Source organism: Eurosta solidaginis, chromosome 5 (genome assembly GCF_040869045.1).
Source record: "Eurosta solidaginis isolate ZX-2024a chromosome 5, ASM4086904v1, whole genome shotgun sequence".
Classification (NCBI taxonomy): domain Eukaryota; kingdom Metazoa; phylum Arthropoda; class Insecta; order Diptera; family Tephritidae; genus Eurosta; species Eurosta solidaginis.
Genome location: NC_090323.1, coordinates 85,152,595 through 85,173,434, shown reverse-complemented (window position 1 = coordinate 85,173,434; position 20,840 = coordinate 85,152,595). Strand labels below are relative to the sequence as shown.

At 37.8% G+C, this 20,840-nt stretch overlaps 1 pseudogene; it reads right to left on the bottom strand.

Moving 5' to 3' along the window:
- Nucleotides 1–1,620: 1,620 nt before the first annotated feature.
- The window catches only part of LOC137254205 (MOXD1 homolog 2-like), a 110,442-nt pseudogene continuing 91,222 nt past the window's right edge, over nucleotides 1,621–20,840 (bottom strand).

The following is a 20,840-nucleotide window of genomic DNA, read 5'->3' as shown; positions in this document are numbered from 1 at the left end:
TTTGTTATAAACAACTTTTCGTTTTAAATAGTTCATTGTCACTTCGCTGTCTATTATTTTAAAAAATAATGACACAATCATCATAATAAATTGAATTTTATGAACCATTTTTAATTTTATTGTAATTAATATAATTTTTTCAACTTCAAACTTCACAACAAAATAAACAATCAAGCGAATGGCAGTTTGAACACAATTTACCTCAAACACGCAGTGGAAACAGTTGACAACTATTTCAAACCCAAAACTGGCAAACACGGTGTTTGGGTTTGGTGGAAACAGCATATTACCGTTTTCGAGACAAACTCAAAAAACTTTGAAATCGAAAAACTTTTTTAGCTCAAATGGGATAGATGGGGATTTTAATTTGCAATGAGTCCGCCACTGGTATAAGCTCTCAGTAAAAAGTTGGGCAAAGAATAAATACCACTTAAATATATCACAGTGCTGAATCGGGCTATATAATATTGAAAGAAATATTTAATAGCCTGTGTATGATAAAGTAGGTATTTGTATACATATATATGATCAGTTCTTAATATATAAAATAACTCACAACTTTATATATGAGCTCTAAAATTAGCAATACAGACATTATTGCTAAAAAGTATGTATAACTATAGGTATGTCTGTATATTGTTAAGAGTGATTTAATTCATTGTCATTACTGTTTCAACATTACATTGGCGTGCTTTTTTACACCTGTTAGCTAAATCCTAGAGTATATACATACTGTTAAAACTAATACTAACATATTATACAGCTTATATGTCACTGAGGATGATTCTAGGCTACGTAGTGCCAACGTTTCACTTAGCGAACTACGGCTATTCCGGACTGACTTTTCAATTAAATCATTACTTGGGACATCATGCATAACATTTGCTTCATATAGCGTCGGTCTGGTTGCCCGACTTAAATGGTTTGTCATACAACGACTTGATTTTAAGAATTGTTTGGATGCATTAACTGGCCAACCCATGGAACTATTAGGTAACTTCAAAATAGAAAGGACATCGTTAGATATCACTGTTGTAAAAATTTAAACAATTGGATATTTTATCATACCGCTTCGGTGGCATTTTCTCCGCCCTCACAGTGCATTGTAAAAGTTCCGTTTGAAGTGATGTCTTGAAACAATGCGAAGTGATTCTCCCAATTGTATGCTAATAAACGTGTTTCTAGAGTTAATCCTCTTAGCTCTCGTGGTAAGGATATAACAACCGGATCAGAGTTCCTATTAATTTAGTGTAAAATTTATGTCTATCAAATTACAAAAAAAAATCCTGCAAAACTTACGTATTTAAATACTCTACTCCTATGGAATGTAGAACGGACGTTAAACTTGGTGATGAATTACAAGATGATAGCACTGTTTCGAATAATATAACGCGAAGACCATACAACTTTCTTCCTTCATGGATGGCCCTCCTATATATCGGTCAATGTTTAAAATTGCTATTTACATTGAAAAAACATATGAAGGTACAATATAGAAACATACCTAAAGTGATTGCGCCCCGAGTTGAGCTATCATAAACGCACTCGGCTATCAATCTATCGCCTGGAAAAGAGCGAGCAGCATGTGGAAGTAGTCGAAATGTTTGATAGTTTGAATCAATATTGCTATCAGATATAATAGGGGCTAATTCCTGCGAGTTACGTATCTGCGAAAATATCAAACCAAAAATAATATTAACTAGATATTTGATTTCAGCAAAAAGAGAATTATTTATCAGATCATAATCATCATCATTCTATAAATAAGCATAAACAAATGAGCAAGCGAGGTCAACTCTTCCTCCAACTGTCTCTCCCAACTCAGTGAAGATCTTCTCTTTCCTCGTTTCAGCAAAAAGAGAATTATCAATGTATTTATACAGGGATGCACCTTAACGTTAAGCTAATCGTTTATCAAAAAATTTCCACCGGTTCCGTATAAATCAAAATTGAAAATGCCTCCCTCGCCTAATTCGTTGGAGAAGAAAGAAAAAAAAAAAAATTCAAAAATGCCTCCTTCGCCTAATCAGTTGGAGATGCCTCCCCCGCTTAAAATTCGTTGGAGAAGACAGAAACAAAAAAAGAAAAAGAAAGAATTATTTGAGCTTATGCGCCTAATCCGCTAAGCAAATATTATGAAAAAGAAGAAAAACGAAAAAATCGTTAAATGAAAAAGAAAGAAAAAAAAAAACAAGAAAAAACATTACTTGTACACCACTGACATACTAACAAGATAATATCGCAGGAAAAGCGAAAATCCTAAACCAAGATTGTAACACTAGGTTAATGATAATCAATCTAATCCTAAAAATTCCGCTTACTAATAATACCTTCCTACTATCAACATTTTTTCTTTCCACTAAATAGATAACCGTAACTCACCCTAACAAATACTAACTTACTAATAACATTGAATTAGAATTAACATCTTGTGTTGCAGATTTCCACTGCTGGCAAATGCCATCAGCGGTTTGAACATTTTAAATTACAAGGCTCTGATCGTAACAATCCAAGATGGAAACGGGTGGATCATTGGCGGGTCATTCAAACTGGAAACGTCATCAACCTACAACTATGAGGCAAATGGAGAACTTAACAAACCGAATTAAGGATCAGATATTAGCACAGCACTACATTAATCAAACGCTAGAACGACGTGATAAACTAATGGGCAACACAAGTAGAAGAAGGAGTACTCGATCTATTGACTGGCTAGGCTCAGCGTGGAAATGGATAACAGGATCACCTGACGAAATGGTTTGGAGCAATATCCTGCACAGTCAGAATCAGATAATTCAGAATAGCAACCATCAATACAGGGTCAACAGGAAACTATTCACGGCTACACAGGAGGTATTGAAAAAAATCGACGAGGTCGTGGACCGCACGAATAACGTGGCAAAAGAAACAAAAATTATGGAATTCAGACAAAACGCGCTCCACAACATTTTTCTCCTTCGCGAGGATGTAAACGAAATGGTGCGGGGATGTCAGTTGGCAAAGAATGGAATTGTCAACACCAACCTACTGGATATGGACGAAGTTAACCAGATCCTATCCGAAATAGAAACACTCCCATATCAGAATATAATATAAGCAATCGAATATGGCCAACCGTCGGTACTGACTAACGGCACACTTCTCCTCTACGTCCTTTCAATGCCAAAAGTAACAACTGAGAAATATAATCTCCTGGTCACTCGCGCTGGAATCTATGGAGGTAAGCAACTAAATCTTCCTTTTGACAGGATGCTCGTCAACCAGGAAGAGACGTACGGCCTAACAAAAGATTGCCTGGTAATCAGCTCATCCACGGTATGTAAAGCAGAATCCCTAACTAAACTGGAAGAAAGCAGTTGCCTACCGCGACTCTTAAAAGGTGGAGAAGCCAACTGCGAATTCATCAGACAGAATGGGTCCAAATAGAGCTGATAAACGAGAACACTGTGTTCATATCAAACTTCCAAGGAGTAATCAAAAGTATCAATGCCTCGAGTATGGTAAATGGCACTTATGTAATCCAATTAAATAACGAAACAGTCATCATTGGACCCCAAGTATTTTCCAGTTATGAAACCATTACCGCACAGGCCCTTCCAGCAGTACTATCAATGGTTAAGAGCCACACCATGAAGGTCAACCTAGAATACGTCCACGACCTGACTATGGAAAACATAAGGTATCTTGGGTACGTTAATGAAAAAGTAAATTTCTCTCTCGCTTCAGAAATCCTCTCGATATGCGCAATTGTTCTTATTGCCGCCATGCTGTGGAGATGCTACAATAGAAAGCTAGACCTTCCGCCGGTTGAAAGCCCGACCCATTGGGCAGATAACACTCACAACAGCAAAATCATTAGAGGAAAGTCAGCTCCTGAAATTTATCTCCTGGACAATAGCCTACCAGTCACACCAGTCAACACCAATATGTCGCCAGGAAACTGTAATTACTCTCTACAAAATTTTACCCCTCGCAATTTTCGACTTTTGATCTGCGGGACGCAGATCTTTAAAGGGGGAGGAGTTACGTTGCCTTATACCACTATACTTCCCAATGACGCACCCTTTAATCACATTGCAGTACACGTGACTCCATTGCTCCAATGAAAGTTCACAGAAGAACTTTCGCTGACGCGACACATGCGCAAGCGATCAATAATAATATCCAATGCTTGGGAATTGCAATGCGAGCATATTGATCAACACGCGCAACTCAACGATTGCGAAATACCGGCAAGTGGTGGGAATTGCAACGTTAGCAAATTAGCTTAGGTTAAAAAGTTAGGTGGTAAGAAGAAATGATTATTAAAATCAGTTAGTGTTGGAAGTGCGATGAGCGCACAATAAATTTTATACTCGTGAATTAAATTGATATCAGTCTTTTATTTACACCGGTGAACGAGTTGGTTCACCGCAACTTTAATTTTTTGACCGTTCCTAAAAGAGGAACCGGAAGTATGTTCCCCACCTGCGGCTTTAACTGATAAGATTTATTAAATCTCACATTTTAGCCTGCACTGTCTCCACTATAGTTTTATTTGACATTTTGCATATTGAAAAAAACTATAAATTGGGGCCACATGTACAGTTTCAACTTTTGTGAAGTTTTTCAGCCACAAAAAAAAATTACGTTTTCGAATGAAATACATACATTTACGCATGTTTTACAAAGCAAACACATGTCTGAATATTATATTTTGATAAATTTTTTATTTTATTAACGTTTGGCAACAAAAATCCAAACATGAAAATCTCAAAAAAATAGCCATGAATTTGAAAACTGTTCCTACCTTAAAATATTAAAACAAAAAAAAAAATTACATGACATGAATTTGATGTTGCCATACCAGATACATATATTGTAATGAAGATTTATTGAAAAGTTAGCTGAAATCTGTTGCGTTTCGAGATTTATAGCATATCTCCACCTACAGCTTTAACTGAGAAGATTTAATAAATCTCCTTTTTTAACCTGCACTGTCTCCACTGTAGTTTTATTTGACGTTTAATTTCTTCGTATTGAAAATTAATAAAGTGGGACCACCTGCACACTTTCAACTTGTGTGAATTTTTTCAGCCACAAAAAAAATTTCACATTTTCGAATTAAATACATACATTTTCATAGCAAAAACATATCTAAATATTCCAAGATGATTTTATTATTTTACTCACATTTGGTCATAAAAATTTTAACTTAAAAGTCTTCTGAAAACATCCGTCATATCGTTAGCTTAACTCAGAACGTCCCTAACAAACGGATTTTTCGACACTGTTGAGTTTTTTGGTACCTATGATATATTGAAATACACCCTCAGTAAAAATTTTACAGTGTTAGAAACAATAACAACGAAGTTATTCCACTTTAAAAAAGTCATATCTGCTTTAAGTGAATGTGGAAAAAAATGTTTTTGATTTTCCAGTAAAATTTTAAATTTGTTGGTTAGGGCTTTTGTGAATTGAGCTAACTGTATAGTATGAACATATATATATACACATGGGTTTGGGTATATAAAATGTAGAAATCCTGGAAAATATTTTACACATGTATTTTGGTGTTGCGTTTAAAAACTTCATTTCTTGTTTATGTTATAAATAACATTTTTAATAAAAACTACTATGTGAAAATGTTTCGCCAATATAATTAAAATGTTGTGTAACACAGCAAAACGCAAAAAACACAGCAATGTGAATACATAAAGCCTGTTTCATAATTTTATGTCCCTGCACAAAAGCCAGTTTTTTATTGACCAAAGAACCAATGGAAACTTAGATTTTCCGGTTTGCATGTCCTGCGAGTGCCTGTCAATATGGTCTCAATGCTTAAATACAGCTGTATCTATCACGACATAAAAGATCTTTAAATACACATCATATTAATTAATTTGTTCGGTATATTTTTTATTTGATTCTATCTTATGTTTGTATGCATGTATTTAACTATTTTTATTACATACAAAAGTTAACTCTTACAATTAAAAGTTGTACGAATTATTTAGTTATTGTTTGTTTTCAGCAATACTACATATACATTAAAACTTATTTATTTAATCTACTTGGGAGGACTCGTTTTTCAGAGACAGTTTTAACTATATATGCTTGTAAAGTTGAGCTTAGTTTAACTTTGTCGCCCTGAGAGTGTAACATTAATTGATCAGGTAAAACTAGAGCCTTTTTCTCAATGTCTGGTTAACGATAATCGGCGGTTTATTAAATAGATCACCCACCTTCTCACGAATAATGTGTCAATTTAACGGGCCTTAAACAAGAAAAGTGTTAGTTTGAAACTAAGGTTATCTACAAGCATAGTTTAAGGCATGGACGAATCCAGAGGCATTGGGGGGTGGGTGGGTCGGAGGTAGGGACTTCATGAAAGAAAAAATCAGATTTTTTCGGTAGCCTATCGACTTCATCGGTGATAGCACCCAGCAATGTTTTGTGATATCCTACTTAAGTCAACCGAAAAAAAGTTAAAGTTAGCATTTCTCATCCCTTTATCGGTCTATACGTCAGCCTATTTGTGATGTGTTGTTATTGTAGCGATAAGGTTACTCCCCCAAGGCTTTGGGGAGTGTTATCGATGTGATGGTCCTTTGCCGGATACAGATCCGGTAACACAGCACCATTAAGGTACTAGCCCGACCTTCTCGGGAACGATTTATATATTTTATTGCAACATTAAACTTTCAGGCCATCCCTATCTCCCCACGCCAAGTTCCATGAGGCCAGAGCTTCGCTGTTAGTGAAACGGGATTCGCCGCTCGAAGCTGAGGTTGACAATTTGGTTGGAGAAGCTATATATTGCGTTACACAACCCCATAAATCCCTCAGCCTATTTGTCTGAGGGGACATCACACGTTTTTTGCAATAACTTTCAGTTAAGGAAATCTATTGTAATGGAATTCAACACACTAATTCTTCTGACCGCGACTAATATTCCTATAAAATTAAATATTATTTAAAAATGAAATATAATTCTATACGGGATATTTTCGCCATTTATAAAGTTACAATGCTAAAATTGTATATGCTCGACTTCGTAAGGTTGACTCTAAACTGTATTTAATCATTTAAAAAAAGCGCAACACCTACTAAGGCCCCTCGAACCCTTTGAAAATCTTTGCATCGACTACAAAAACGGTTGAAGATGTTGTGATATTATTTATAACCATTTTTCTTTTTCAAAATATAATTGCCCTAGAAAAGAATCACAATTCACACTTTCTATATAAAAATGAAAAATATACATATAGAACCCACATACAAATTCGAGATCTTTAGCATCTACCGCTTTTTCCCATGTATTTGGCGATGAAAAAAATATATTATTTATAAAAATCTATTTACAGAGCAATTTCAGATATTAATTAATGCTGTAAGGGGATCGACTTCGCTGATTCCCGAAATGTTTTCATATCCAGCTAAAAGTTTAAACATTAAAATATCCATAAAGTTACACGGCTGTCAGCCGATCGAAAAATACAGTAGAGATGGGAAAAATTTTAAATGTAACCAAAAACTCGGCGAAAGACGGAAGGTTACAATCCCGGGTTAAATTTCTGTCAGAGCGAAGAGGGCGATCTGGTAACCAGTGTTCAAGGAGTGCTCAGATTTTAGAGGGAAATCATCTACGTCTTCTGAAAGAGAGGTAGCCCAGCGAAGGGCTAATGTTCCACCCGCTCTTCACAATAACTGCTACTGGAGCATTCCACGGTTGATACGGGAGATTTTTTTCATTTTAGACTTTAAAGAAAAACTGCAGCTTTTTCAGACAAAGTTATTAGTGCATTAATAGCTGTGTTTTTTTCTCATCTATATACGTTTACGCTTAAACTTTATATGGACTGCTAAGCGACAAACTTTAAAAACACCTCGGAAATTGCTACGAATAAAATTAGTACTACTAAATTTCAGTACGCATTATACTTAGATGTAACTGAAATATGTGTCTATATTTCACCCTCTGCACTAATTCTATGTATTCTATGCGCGTCCACTATTTATCACAACTGATTCAGCTATATGTTGTACACAGAAATACAACAGAGGGCTGTGTCTCCGCTTTTCGGTACACCCTGTTGCTGTAGATAGCTGTTTAGCCACAGCCGCTAGATGGGTCTCCTAAGCATTATCTAAGCGAGGATAGGCGTTTTTTTCACGCGCAAACGAAACGTATACGCGTATAAAAAAAAACTCGGCTAATATTATGTAGTACATGTCTAAATAAAAACAAGTAAGGAAGGTTAAGTTCGGGTGTAACCGAACATTACATACTCAGTTGAGAGCTATGGTGACAACATAAGGGAAAATAACCATGTAGGAAAATGAACCGAGGGAAACCCTGGAATGTGTTTGTATGACATGTGTATCAAATGAAAGGCATTAAAGAGTATTTTATGAGGGAGTGGGCCATAGTTCTATAGGTGGACGCCATTTAGGGATATAGCCATAAAGGTGGATCAGGGTTGACTCTAGAATGCGTTTGTACGATATGGGTATCAAATGAAAGGTGTTAATGAGCATTTTAAAAGGGCGTGGACCTAAGTACTATAGATGGACGCCTTTTCGAGATATCGCCGTAAAGATGGACCAGGGGTGACTCTAGAATGCGTTTGTACGATATGGGTATCAAATGAAAGGTGTTAATGAGCATTTTAAAAGGGAGTAATCCTTAGTTCTATAGGTGGACGCCGTTTCGAGATATCGCCATAAAGGTGGGCCAAGGGTGACTCTAGAATTCGTTTGTGCAATATGGGTATCAAACGAAAGGAGTTAATGAGTATTTTAAGAGGGAGTGGGCCTTAGTTCTATAGGTGGATGCATTTTCGAGGTATCGCAATAAAGGTGGACCAGGGCTGACTCTAGACTTTGTTTGTACGATATGGGTATGAAATGAAAGGTGTTAATGAGTATTTTTAAAAGGGAGTGGGCCTTCGTTTTACAGGTGTTCGCCTTTTCGAGATATCGCCATAAAGGTGGACCAGGGGTGACTTTAGAATTTGTTTGTATGATATGGGTATCAAATGAAAGGTGTTAATGATTATTTTAAAAGGGCGTGGGGCTTAGTTCTATAGGTGGACCCCTTTTCGAGATATCGCCATAAAGGTGGACCAGGGGTGACTCTAGAATTCGTTTGTGCAATATGGGTATCAAACGAAAGGAGTTAATGAGTATTTTAAGAGGGAGTGGGCCTTAGTTCTATAGGTGGACGCCTTTTCGAGATATCGCCATAAAGATGGACCAGGTGTGACTCTAGAATGCGTTTGTACGATATGGGTATCAAATGAAAGGTGTTAATGAGTATTTTAAAAGGGAGTAATCCTTAGTTCCATAGGTGGACGCCGTTTCGAGATATCGCCATAAAGGTGGACCAGGAGTGACCCTAGAATTCGTTTGTGCAATATGGGTATCAAACGAAAGGAGTTAATGAGTATTTTAAGAGGGAGTGGGCTTTTCTGGACCAGGGGTGACTCTAGACGTTGTTTGTACGATATGGGTATCAAATGAAAGGTGTTAATGAGTATTTTTAAAAGGGGGTGGGCCTTCGTTTTATAGGTGTTCGCCTTTTCGAAATATCGCCATAAAGGTGGACCAGGGGTGACTCTAGAATGAGTTTGTACGATATGGGTATCAAATTAAAGTTATTAATGAGAGTTTTAAAAGGGAGTGGTGGTAGTTGTATTTGTGAAGGCGTTTTCCAGATATCGACCAAAATGTGGACCAGGGTGACCCAGAACATCATCTGTTGGATACCGCTAATTTATTTATATATGTAATACCAAGATTTTAAGGGTTTTTTATTTCGCCCTGCAGAACTTTTTCATTTGCTTCTACTTAATATGGTAGGTGTCACAACCATTTTATAAAGTTTTTTCTAAAGTTATATTTCGCGTCAATAAAACAATCCAATTACCTTACCATATTTCATCCCTTTTTTCGTATTTGGTATAGAATTATGGCATTTTTTCATTTTTCGTAATTTTCGATATGGAAAAAGTGGGCGTGGTCATAGTCGGATTTCGTTCATTTTTCATACAAAGATAAAGTGAGTTCAGATAAGTACGTGAACTGAGTTTAGTAAAGATATATCGATTTTTGCTCAAGTTATCGTGTTAACGGCCATGCGGAAGGACAGACGGACGACTGTGTATAAAAACTGGGCGTGGCATCAACCGATTTCGCCCATTTTCACAGAAAACAGTTAACGCCATAAAATCTATGCCCCTACCAAATTTCAAAAGGATTGGTTAATTTTTGTTCGACTTATGGCGTTAAAAGTATCCTAGACAAATTAAATGAAAAAGGGCGGAGCCACGCCCATTTTTAAATTTTCTTTTATTTTTGTATTTTGTTGCACCATATCATTACTGGAGTTGAATCTTGACATAATTTACTTATATACTGTAAAGATATTAAATTTTTTGTTAAAATTTTACTTTTAAAATTTTTTTTTTTTTAAAGTGTGCGTGGTCCTTCTCCGATTTTGCTAATTTTTATTAAGCGTACATATAGTAATAGGAGTAACGTTCCTGCCAAATTTCATCATGATATCTTCAACGACTGCCAAATTACAGCTTGCAAAAGTTTTAAATTACCTTCTTTTAAAAGTAGGCGGTGCCACGCCCATTGTCCAAAATTTTACTAATTTTCTATTTTGCGTTATAAGCTCAACTCATCTACCAAGTTTCGTCGCTTTATCGGTCTTTTGTAATGAATTATCGCACTTTTTCGGTTTTTCGAAATTTTCGATATCGAAAAAGTGGGCGTGGTTATAGTCCGATATCGTTCATTTTAAATAGCGATCTGAGATGAGTGCTCAGGAACCTACGTACCAAATTTCATCAAGATACCTCAAAATTTACTCAAGTTATCGTGTTAACGGACGGACGGACGGACGGACGGACGGACGGACGGACATGGCTCAATCAAATTTTTTTCGATCCTGATTATTTTGATATATGGAAGTCTATATCTATCTCGATTCCTTTATATATGTACAACCAACCGTTATCCAATCAAACTTATTATACTCTGTGAGCTCTGCTCAACTGAGTATAAAGAAGCCTGTTCTTGAAATATTTGTATATGTGTGTGAAAAGTATTGTTTAAAAATAAATTGTTTTTACGGGACGCGAGTGAATTTCAGGCTTTAAATTTCGATTTTCACTTATACTCGCGTAGCGTGCTCTGCATACCACACCTAAAATCCTGGGTACAAGTCCAGGGCAAAGCAATATCAAAAATTTAGGAACAAGTTTTCTCAATTAGACAACTTTTTTAAGCGGTGTCGCCCCTCGGCAGTGATTTCGAGTGTATTTCTCAGTGAAAGTTCATCTGCCTTGCAAGTGGCGTACCTCCAATTTGTAGAAAAAATTAAAAGGAGCACGACGCAACTGGGGAAACTACGTTAAAAAACGCGCCGAGTACACTACATCACAGGTGGTGTGGAAAAGTGTGCATTTTGATTACAATGTGACTCTTTTAATTTCGATATCTCAAGAATGGTTATACTCACAGAAAAATCATAAGAACCATTTTTGTGTAGAGAACTTCGAGATCTACAACCCTGAGTTATTTTTTTATAAAACTTACCGTTTTCGAGACAAACTCAAAAAACTTTGAAATCGAAAAACTTTTTTAGCTCAAATGGGATAGATGGGGATTTTTAATTTGCAATGAGTCCGCCACTGGTATAAGCTCTCAGTAAAAAGTTGGGCAAAGAATAAATACCACTTAAATATATCACAGTGCTGAATCGGGCTATATAATATTGAAAGAAATATTTAATAGCCTGTGTATGATAAAGTAGGTATTTGTATACATATATATGATCAGTTCTTAATATATAAAATAACTCACAACTTTATATATGAGCTCTAAAATTAACAATACAGACATTATTGCTAAAAAGTATGTATAACTATAGGTATGTCTGTATATTGTTAAGAGTGATTCAATTCATTGTCATTACTGTTTCAACATTACATTGGCGTGCTTTTTTACACCTGTTAGCTAAATCCTAGAGTATATACTGTTAAAACTAATACTAACATATTATACAGCTTATATGTCACTGAGGATGATTCTAGGCTACGTAGTCCCAACGTTTCACTTAGCGAACTACGGCTATTCCGGACTGACTTTTCAATTAAATCATTACTTGGGACATCATGCATAACATTTGCTTCATATAGCGTCGGTCTGGTTGTCCGACTTAAATGGTTTGTCATACAACGACTTGATTTTAAGAATTGTTTGGATGCATTAACTGGCCAACCCATGGAACTATTAGGTAACTTCAAAATAGAAAGGACATCGTTAGATATCACTGTTGTAAAAATTTAAACAATGGATATTTTATCATACCGCTTCGGTGGCATTTTCTCCGCCCTCACAGTGCATTGTAAAAGTTCCGTTTGAAGTGATGTCTTGAAACAATGCGAAGTGATTCTCCCAATTGTATGCTAATAAACGTGTTTCTAGAGTTAATCCTCTTAGCTCTCGTGGTAAGGATATAACAACCGGATCAGAGTTCCTATTAATTTAGTGTAAAATTTATGTCTATCAAATTACAAAAAAAAATCCTGCAAAACTTACGTATTTAAATACTCTACTCCTATGGAATGTAGAACGGACGTTAAACTTGGTGATGAATTACAAGATGATAGCACTGTTTCGAATAATATAACGCGAAGACCATACAACTTTCTTCCTTCATGGATGGCCCTCCTATATATCGGTCAATGTTTAAAATTGCTATTTACATTGAAAAAACATATGAAGGTACAATATAGAAACATACCTAAAGTGATTGCGCCCCGAGTTGAGCTATCATAAACGCACTCGGCTATCAATCTATCGCCTGGAAAAGAGCGAGCAGCATGCGGAAGTAGTCGAAATGTTTGATAGTTTGAATCAATATTGCTATCAGATATAATAGGGGCTAATTCCTGCGAGTTACGTATCTGCGAAAATATCAAACCAAAAATAATATTAACGAGATATTTGATTTCAGCAAAAAGAGAATTATTTATCAGATCACAATCATCATCATTCTATAAATAAGCATAAACAAATGAGCAAGCGAGGTCAACTCTTCCTCCAACTGTCTCTCCCAACTCAGTGAAGATCTTCTCTTTCCTCGTTTCAGCAAAAAGAGAATTATCATTGTTTTATACAGGGATGCACCTTAACGTTAAGCTAATCGTTTATCAAAAAATTTCCACCGTTTCCGCTGAAACACTTCGAAATATTATCGATAAAGAAATTATCAAGATAAATTGTATCTCGTTTTTAAACGAAACGAAAAGCTTCGTTAACGTTAAAAACGTTAACAAAAACGTAATACTTTATGTTTGAATTGTGCTGGCAATGCTATAGCCATGGTGAAGCCGTAAGGTGGTAACAGCGAGCGGACATACACACACAAACTCCATGTAGTTTGTTTGTGTAATTCGTTGGTGGTAATGTCAAAAATACTCTGAGAAATGTTCGTACTGTCAAAATTCATGAGAAAAGTTACAGTCAGCTTGGCTAATGCTTTCACCTTTAATGACTCTGCCACCAATCAGCTTTGCCAGCATAGTTTGAAATTAATAATCAACATAAACGATTTGATTTCGTTTTGATATCGAAGAAAACGAAACGAAATCATCTCGTTAATTTGACGTTCTTAACGTTAATAAACGAAACGAAATGACTTTGTTTCGTTTATTAACGTTAATTATCGTAACGAAATGATATCGGTTCGTTGGTTAAGCATGTCTGGTTTTATAGCATAAACAAATGACCAAGCGAGGTCAAATCTTCTCCCAACTCAATGAAGGTCTTCTCTTTCTTCTGCTTACAAACTGAGGCTACTTTTTTTCTTGGCCGGAGTGTATTCGTCCATCCGCATAAGATGACCTAGCTAGCGAAGCTGTCTGTTTTTATTCTCTGCCTATCGTAATATTTGCGAAAAGCTCATATAGCTCATCATTATACCTCCTTCAATACTCTCCGTCGACATCACGGACATGACTATAAATCTTCCGGAGAACTTTTCTCTCGACAACTTCCATGATTCCGAGCCATACAGCAGGACAGGTATGATGAGTGACTTGTAAGCGAGAATTTTGTTCATCGAGAGAGGACTTTACTTTTCAATTGCCTAAAGAAGCACTTGTTGGTAAGAGTTATTCTCGGTTTGATTGTTTTTGCTTTTGATGTTGCTTCCCAAATAGAAATCCTTCCGTTTCGAACTTATAACAGTCAACAGTGACGTGGCTACAAAGGCCACGATGACAGCAAGTACTTCGCCTTGTGCTCATTTACCGCAAAATCCCCTTTTTTGCTTCTTTATCTTGTACCAACTCTTCGTCTCCATGTTTGAACAGCCCGGGGGTATCCCGTCATTACTTGGCACCATGTGCTGTTTTAACAGGGATATTGCCATTCTTCAAGACCAGGGCAGATTCCTGTAGGTATGGCGACCTGTTAACTGACGTACAGAGTGTCGGGGAAGGACGAACCCGATACATCGATCGCCGATGATGAAAAATACGTCACTGTTGACGGATATAAATTCGAGACTGTGAAGGATTTCGTCTATTTAGAAAGCAGCATTAAAAGCAAAAACAATGTCGTGGTAGAAATCAAACGGAGAAAAAAACTTGCTAACAAGTGCTTCTTTAGGCAATTGAAAAGTAAAGTCCTCTCTAGACGAACAAAATTCTCGCTCAACAAGTCACCTGTCCTGATGCATGGCTTGGAATCATGGAAGGTGTTGAGAGAAGATGAGATGGCTCCGGGAGTTTTCGATAGAAAAGTTCTCCGGAAGATATATAGTTCTATCCGTGATGTCGACTGCTTGTATCGAAGTAAGTGTAATGATGAGCTATATGAGCTTTTCGCAGATATGACGATAGTGCAACGAATAAAAACAGAGAGCTTCGCTAGCTGGGTCATGTTATGCGGATGAACGAATACGCTCCGGCAGTTTATAAACAGAGGAAAGAGAAGACTTTCACTGAGTTGGGAGAGATAGTTGTAGGAAGATTTGATCTCACTTGGTGCTCCCAATTGGCGACTGTTATCGTAAAACATGGTTAGATGACCTCACTGACTCAACGTACTTCATTTTTATATAAAACTTCAAGAAGTGCTGTATGTTGAATTTTGGCAGTGTTTACTAGTTTTCAACTCCACCAAAATAAACCTTTGAGATAAAACATGTAGGACGAGGTTAGATCGGAGCAAAATACTCCGATTGGAATCAAGCCTGAACACTGCGTCAGCAATAAAACATGTTGTCAAAAGCGTGACGTCACGCCGAGAAAATTTAATTCACAGCTAACTATGATTTTTTACTCTCTCATTTTTTAATGCGGGATCTGTTTATTGGTTCATGGGTAAAACGATGATACAAAAAAGAAGGTAGTTCCACTCAAAATTTTTTGACGTATTTGGGAATTTTTGAAGTTTCATAATGTTTGTTGTTTTGCCAGAAGCGTTGCCATACCGTTACTGTTTAAGGCGAAATTGTGGTTTTTCGATATGGAAATTTCCTTTAGGATGAAAACGGTAATGGTCACCTGAGACAATAATAATATGATTTAGCACGATTTATGTGCATATATATCGATTGAGAATACAGTAAAACATGCAATTTTATTGAAAAATAGTGGATAACGACTCATACATTGGTTAGTGACTCATATCTTTATGGCAGCTTGACCCCTAGCCAGAAAAAAAATACACGAAAAATCCTGTTGTTCTAGCATGTCCCTATTATCATGCCCCTACAGTGGATACTTCTCAAGGCATGTTGAGAAAGAGTGTACCTCCAAAGTCTGCACATCTATGTCACTGCTACACAGAGTGATTATAAGCGGGGTTGTACAACAGGCAAAAACACTCTCATAACTAGTGGCTAACCTACAGAGCTACAGGGTAATGTTCTCCCTAAAAATTTTTTACAATTCTCCCTAAAGCGCAACGCTTGAATTATACAATAAATAAAAAAATAAAAAATGATAAATTTTAGTCAATTTATCAAGAAATTTATCAAGAAACCACTGTTCTCACATTTTTAGTTTTTTTTTTGTTTTTTTTTTTTCATGACAAAAACAGTAAAATATTTTTTATTACATAAAAATTGTCCAATTTTATGCATACCAGAATTTTCAATCTTTAGAGAGGTTTTTTTGTGGGTAAGGAATCAAACGGACTTTTCAGCTCACACATTACATTCTAGTTTTCGGCATAATGCCACGATCATCTTCTGATGGGTTTTCTTCAACAAATTTTTTAGAAATGTATATCTCCGCCAAGCTTTCCTTCCAATTTGGAGTATTCGTTTTCCTACAAATTGGCGGACCTAAATACATGATTTATGCCCACCCAAAACTTAATTTGCTACGGCGGACGAACTTTTGGGGCCAAGTCAATGTGGACGGACAATCGATTCCATTTTTGAAGGATGGGCCAGCACACTACCTCTATACCACGGCTACGGGATTGGCCGTACAGCTGGTAATCTCAGCCTCCACGAAGTAACATACTCCAACTGTTCGATGATGTTCAGCTTAGCTGCAAGGAACTACAGCGTCGTGGGCAAACTATGGGAGAGCATCACTAAGTTGAGGTTGGCAGGTGGAGGAAAACTTGATCTTCTTGTTGCTCCCAATGTGTATCAGTTATCGCGAAACACAAAAATCGATTTTCAAACAGCTCGTTACAATTTTTCACTAATATCACACATTTTTTATTTAATAATTTGGGAAAAATATAAACAACGTGACATCAGGACGGACAAGGCGACAGCTGTTTCGATTATACCTTGTAAATCTCTTCAAGGCTTTTCTCCCGGGAGTGGGAGTCGAACCCGCACTCCTACGATATTTGAAATGGTTACAAACGCATTCAGCTACGTCATGCCTTAGTTGTTGTAAAGTTTTTCCCAATTGCCTTCTTTTTGCATATTTTAATCTTTTACACATTGCATACTTCGTATGCAATTATGTGTTAAAGGTATGCTTGGTGCGGCGGTTTTCAAAGAAACTTTGCCGTTTTTGTTCTATTTATAGAACTACAACAAATTAACCAATTTTGTCTGTTTGTATGATTTAATCGGGGATTGCCCGTTTTGCTTTTTTTTAAATGAATGAAAACATGTAAGCTACACGCATAGGTACCATAATACGGCACACCCTACGATCACGTTGATAAGCATGTGACTTATTTAGTTCAACAGAATAAAGTCGCTGACGCGGCACACGCGCAACCATCGATCAGGTCACCTTACATTAGTTATGGGAATCGCACGCTAAGCATTTCCTGTTTACACAAGCGAGCAGTTCTGGGTAAAGCATGGGAACTGCAATGTAAACATTTTAGTTAATCTAAGAAGTTATTTAAGTAAGTTACAACGTATGTTGAGGGCAGTAGTTAATTAGCGTGCAAGTGGCACGAATAAAGAAGTTGTGACGTTAATCTGAAATCGTTCTTTCTTTCTTTTCACAAGTATCGGAGGACAGTGAGTTCCTCCGCACCTTTAATTTTTTTACATCTCCCACGAGACGGGAGATAACTGGCGCCCGAGCTTCGGAGTACAGGGTTCGCGTCGCGTGTGTTAAGTGGAAAGTGCACAAAAAAAAAAAAAAAAGAAAAATAGAGAAAATTGAAAATTCCCCAATCTAACAGGGAAAAGTGAGAGGAAGAGAGAAAATTGAAAATTCTCCAATCTAAACGCGACAAGAATCCTCAAATGAGACATTGGATTGTGTAGGTTACACGTATATTTTCTTACAGTTCTTATCTTTTCAGCATACCTAATCATGAACACCGACGAAATGAAGAAGTCGCTGACTGAAATGAATGGCGCCGTGAACGCCATCCTCGCTCAGCTGAGGAGATTCGAGGAACGCCTCAAAAGCGTAGAATCGACGAACGCTGACGAGTCCATACAAGGACTTAGCCAAACCCTAGAGAGACTAGAAAGTAGGGTAGAAGAGGTTCATCGGCAATCTGTCGATAGTGAGGCAACACCAGTAGAAGAGCCTCTTGTGACTCCTCAGACGGAGGAGGACCTCAAAGAAATAGCAAGGTTACCAGATTGTGTGAAAGAACTTCAAGTGTTTGATGGATCTCGGGAGCACTATACCTCCTGGATCTATAGTGTAGAGCAGGTTTTAAGTGATTATAAGCCCGTTCGGCAAAAGCCAATATATAGGGCAATTTTAAGGCACATAAGATGCAAGATTAGGGGAGCGGCAGATGCCGCCTTGGTGTCTCACAATATTTTAGATTCGGATTGGAAGAAAATCAAGGAGATTCTCTCCTTGCATTATGCGGACGTTAGGGATATCGAAACCCTTGATCAGCAACTTACCCTCATGACCCAGGGGCGGCAAAAGTTGTCCGAATTCTATGCCCAAATAAACAAACAATTGTCACTCATGATAAATACAATAAGCACTGATAAATATGTGCACACAGAAACGGTTAAGGCATTGGCCGAGGCACATAGACGAAGAGCCTTGGATGTCTTCATCAGGGGGCTAAACGGCGACTTGCCGACCTTGCTTCTTATGCAGAAGCCAAAATCCTTACCTGAGGCATATTCGTCATGCCTCACGTTCATGAACGTGGATCGGCGAAACGCTATTTACCGCCCCCCACAGGTATTAAACAGAAGTGGCCGAATGTTCGGCGATTCGTACCAAATTCCATCACAGCGTTATTTTCCTCGCGGCAGCACAGACTACTCTGGCACACCGCAGAATCCAGCCCCGAACCATTCAAGGTACAATAATGCGATCCACTCCAATGGGAGCCTTATAGACCGACATCAAAATCAGAGGGGATTCAACTCCCCATACGCCAGGTCAGGGCAAACCAGGAATAGCCACCAATCTGCGCAAAGCTGGCGCAATAACAGTGACCCCCCCACGGCTTTAAGAGCGGATGCCGGTGCATCCTCTCAAACCCGCCAGACAGGAAATTCCAGGTTCTCTAGGTACGACGGGCCAAGGAAAAGTAAGTTTCCAACAAAATTTTCAAACAACGAAACAAACAAGAAACAAAAATTGTTTCATCTGGTGGCCGTAGACGAAAAGGAGGGAGAAGATGCCTCCAATGAACAAAAAGATTCGACAATTGACCAACTAAATTTTACAATGGGAGCCTCGTGTCCGGCGTACCATATTTAGAGTACGTCACTCAGGGTCAAGGTATATTAGAGTTCTTAGTTGACACCGGCGCAAATAAAAACTACATTATCGAGCGCGTAGCCTTAAACACTACCCCAGTGGAAAAACCATTCCATGTAATCTCGGCGGGGGGTAGAATCAAAATCGACAAGAAGGTTTGCGGAAACTTTTTTCAGTTTGTTGGTAGGGATCTGCCGACTACATTCTTTGTCCTTCCCGGTCTAGAATCATTTGACGGGATAATAGGGGATGATACTCTCTCAGAAATTAAAGCGGTGTTAGATAGGGAACTCAATACCCTCATCCTTAAACCAGACATCCTTCTGCCTCTTAAGCGAAAGACTGCGCAACAAGTTAACTCCATTAATATAGTCATCCCCCTTGACAACTATGTCACCGAACATACGAAAAGCAAGCTGTATGGAATACTAGAAAAGTACGAAACTTTATTCGGTCCAGTCGACCAATCCACGGAAATTCAAACCAACCTCCAGGCTGAGATAAAAACAGTAACCGAAAACCCCATCTACACCAAAAGCTATCCCTACCCCGTCAATATGCGTGGAGAGGTCGAAAGACAAATTCAAGAACTGCTTTCACAAGGCATCATCCGTCCGTCAAAGAGTCCCTATAACTCCCCCCTATGGATTGTCCCAAAGAAATCCGGCTCGGATGAAGAAAAGAAATACCGGATGGTCATTGATTTTAAAAGGTTAAACGCCGTAACGATTCCCGATACATATCCCATCCCGGACATCAACGGGACTATTGCCAGCCTTGGCGAAGCCAAATATTTTACCACACTGGATTTAACGTCAGGATTCCATCAAATCCCAATGAAAAAGTGTGACATCCCTAAAACGGCATTTTCCACCATGAATGGAAAATATGAATTCCTGCGACTTCCCTTCGGGCTAAAGAATGCGCCCTCTATCTTCCAAAGAATGATAGACGATGTCCTCAAAGAATTTATAGGTCGAATTTGTTTTTTATATATCGACGATATAATTATCTTCAGCAAGGACGAGGCCACCCATTTGGAGGACATCGAAACAATTCTTTTTAGACTACTAGACGCGGGACTCAAAGTTAACCTCAAAAAAACACAGTTTTTAAAAAAGAAGCGTTGAATTTCTGGGTTATATAATAACCTCCGAAGGAATCCTGCCAGATCCTAAGAAAATAAATTCGATAAGAAATCTGTTGCCACCCTCAAATCTAAAAGAGCTCAAAAGTTTTTTAGGTTTAACTTCTTACTATAGGAAATTTATTCGGGACTACGCCAAAATCGCGAAACCGCTCACTAACCTCACAAGAGGTGAACACGCTACGCAGTCCAAAAAGCCGCCAATATCACTAGACAGGGACGCCCTTAGGGCATTCGATGACCTTAAGGAAATGTTGACAACCTCAGAAGTCCTAACACTTCCCAACTTCGAAAAAACCTTTAACTTAACAACAGACGCCTCAGACTACGCTATTGGCGCGGTATTGTCGCAGGACTATGATGGTAGAGACAAGCCAATTGCGTTTATATCGAGAAGCTTAACAACCACAGAGGAAGGGTACGCTACAAATGAAAAAGAGATGCTCGCCATCGTTTGGGCGTTAGACAATCTGCGAAATTACTTGTATGGTGCCAGGAAAATACGT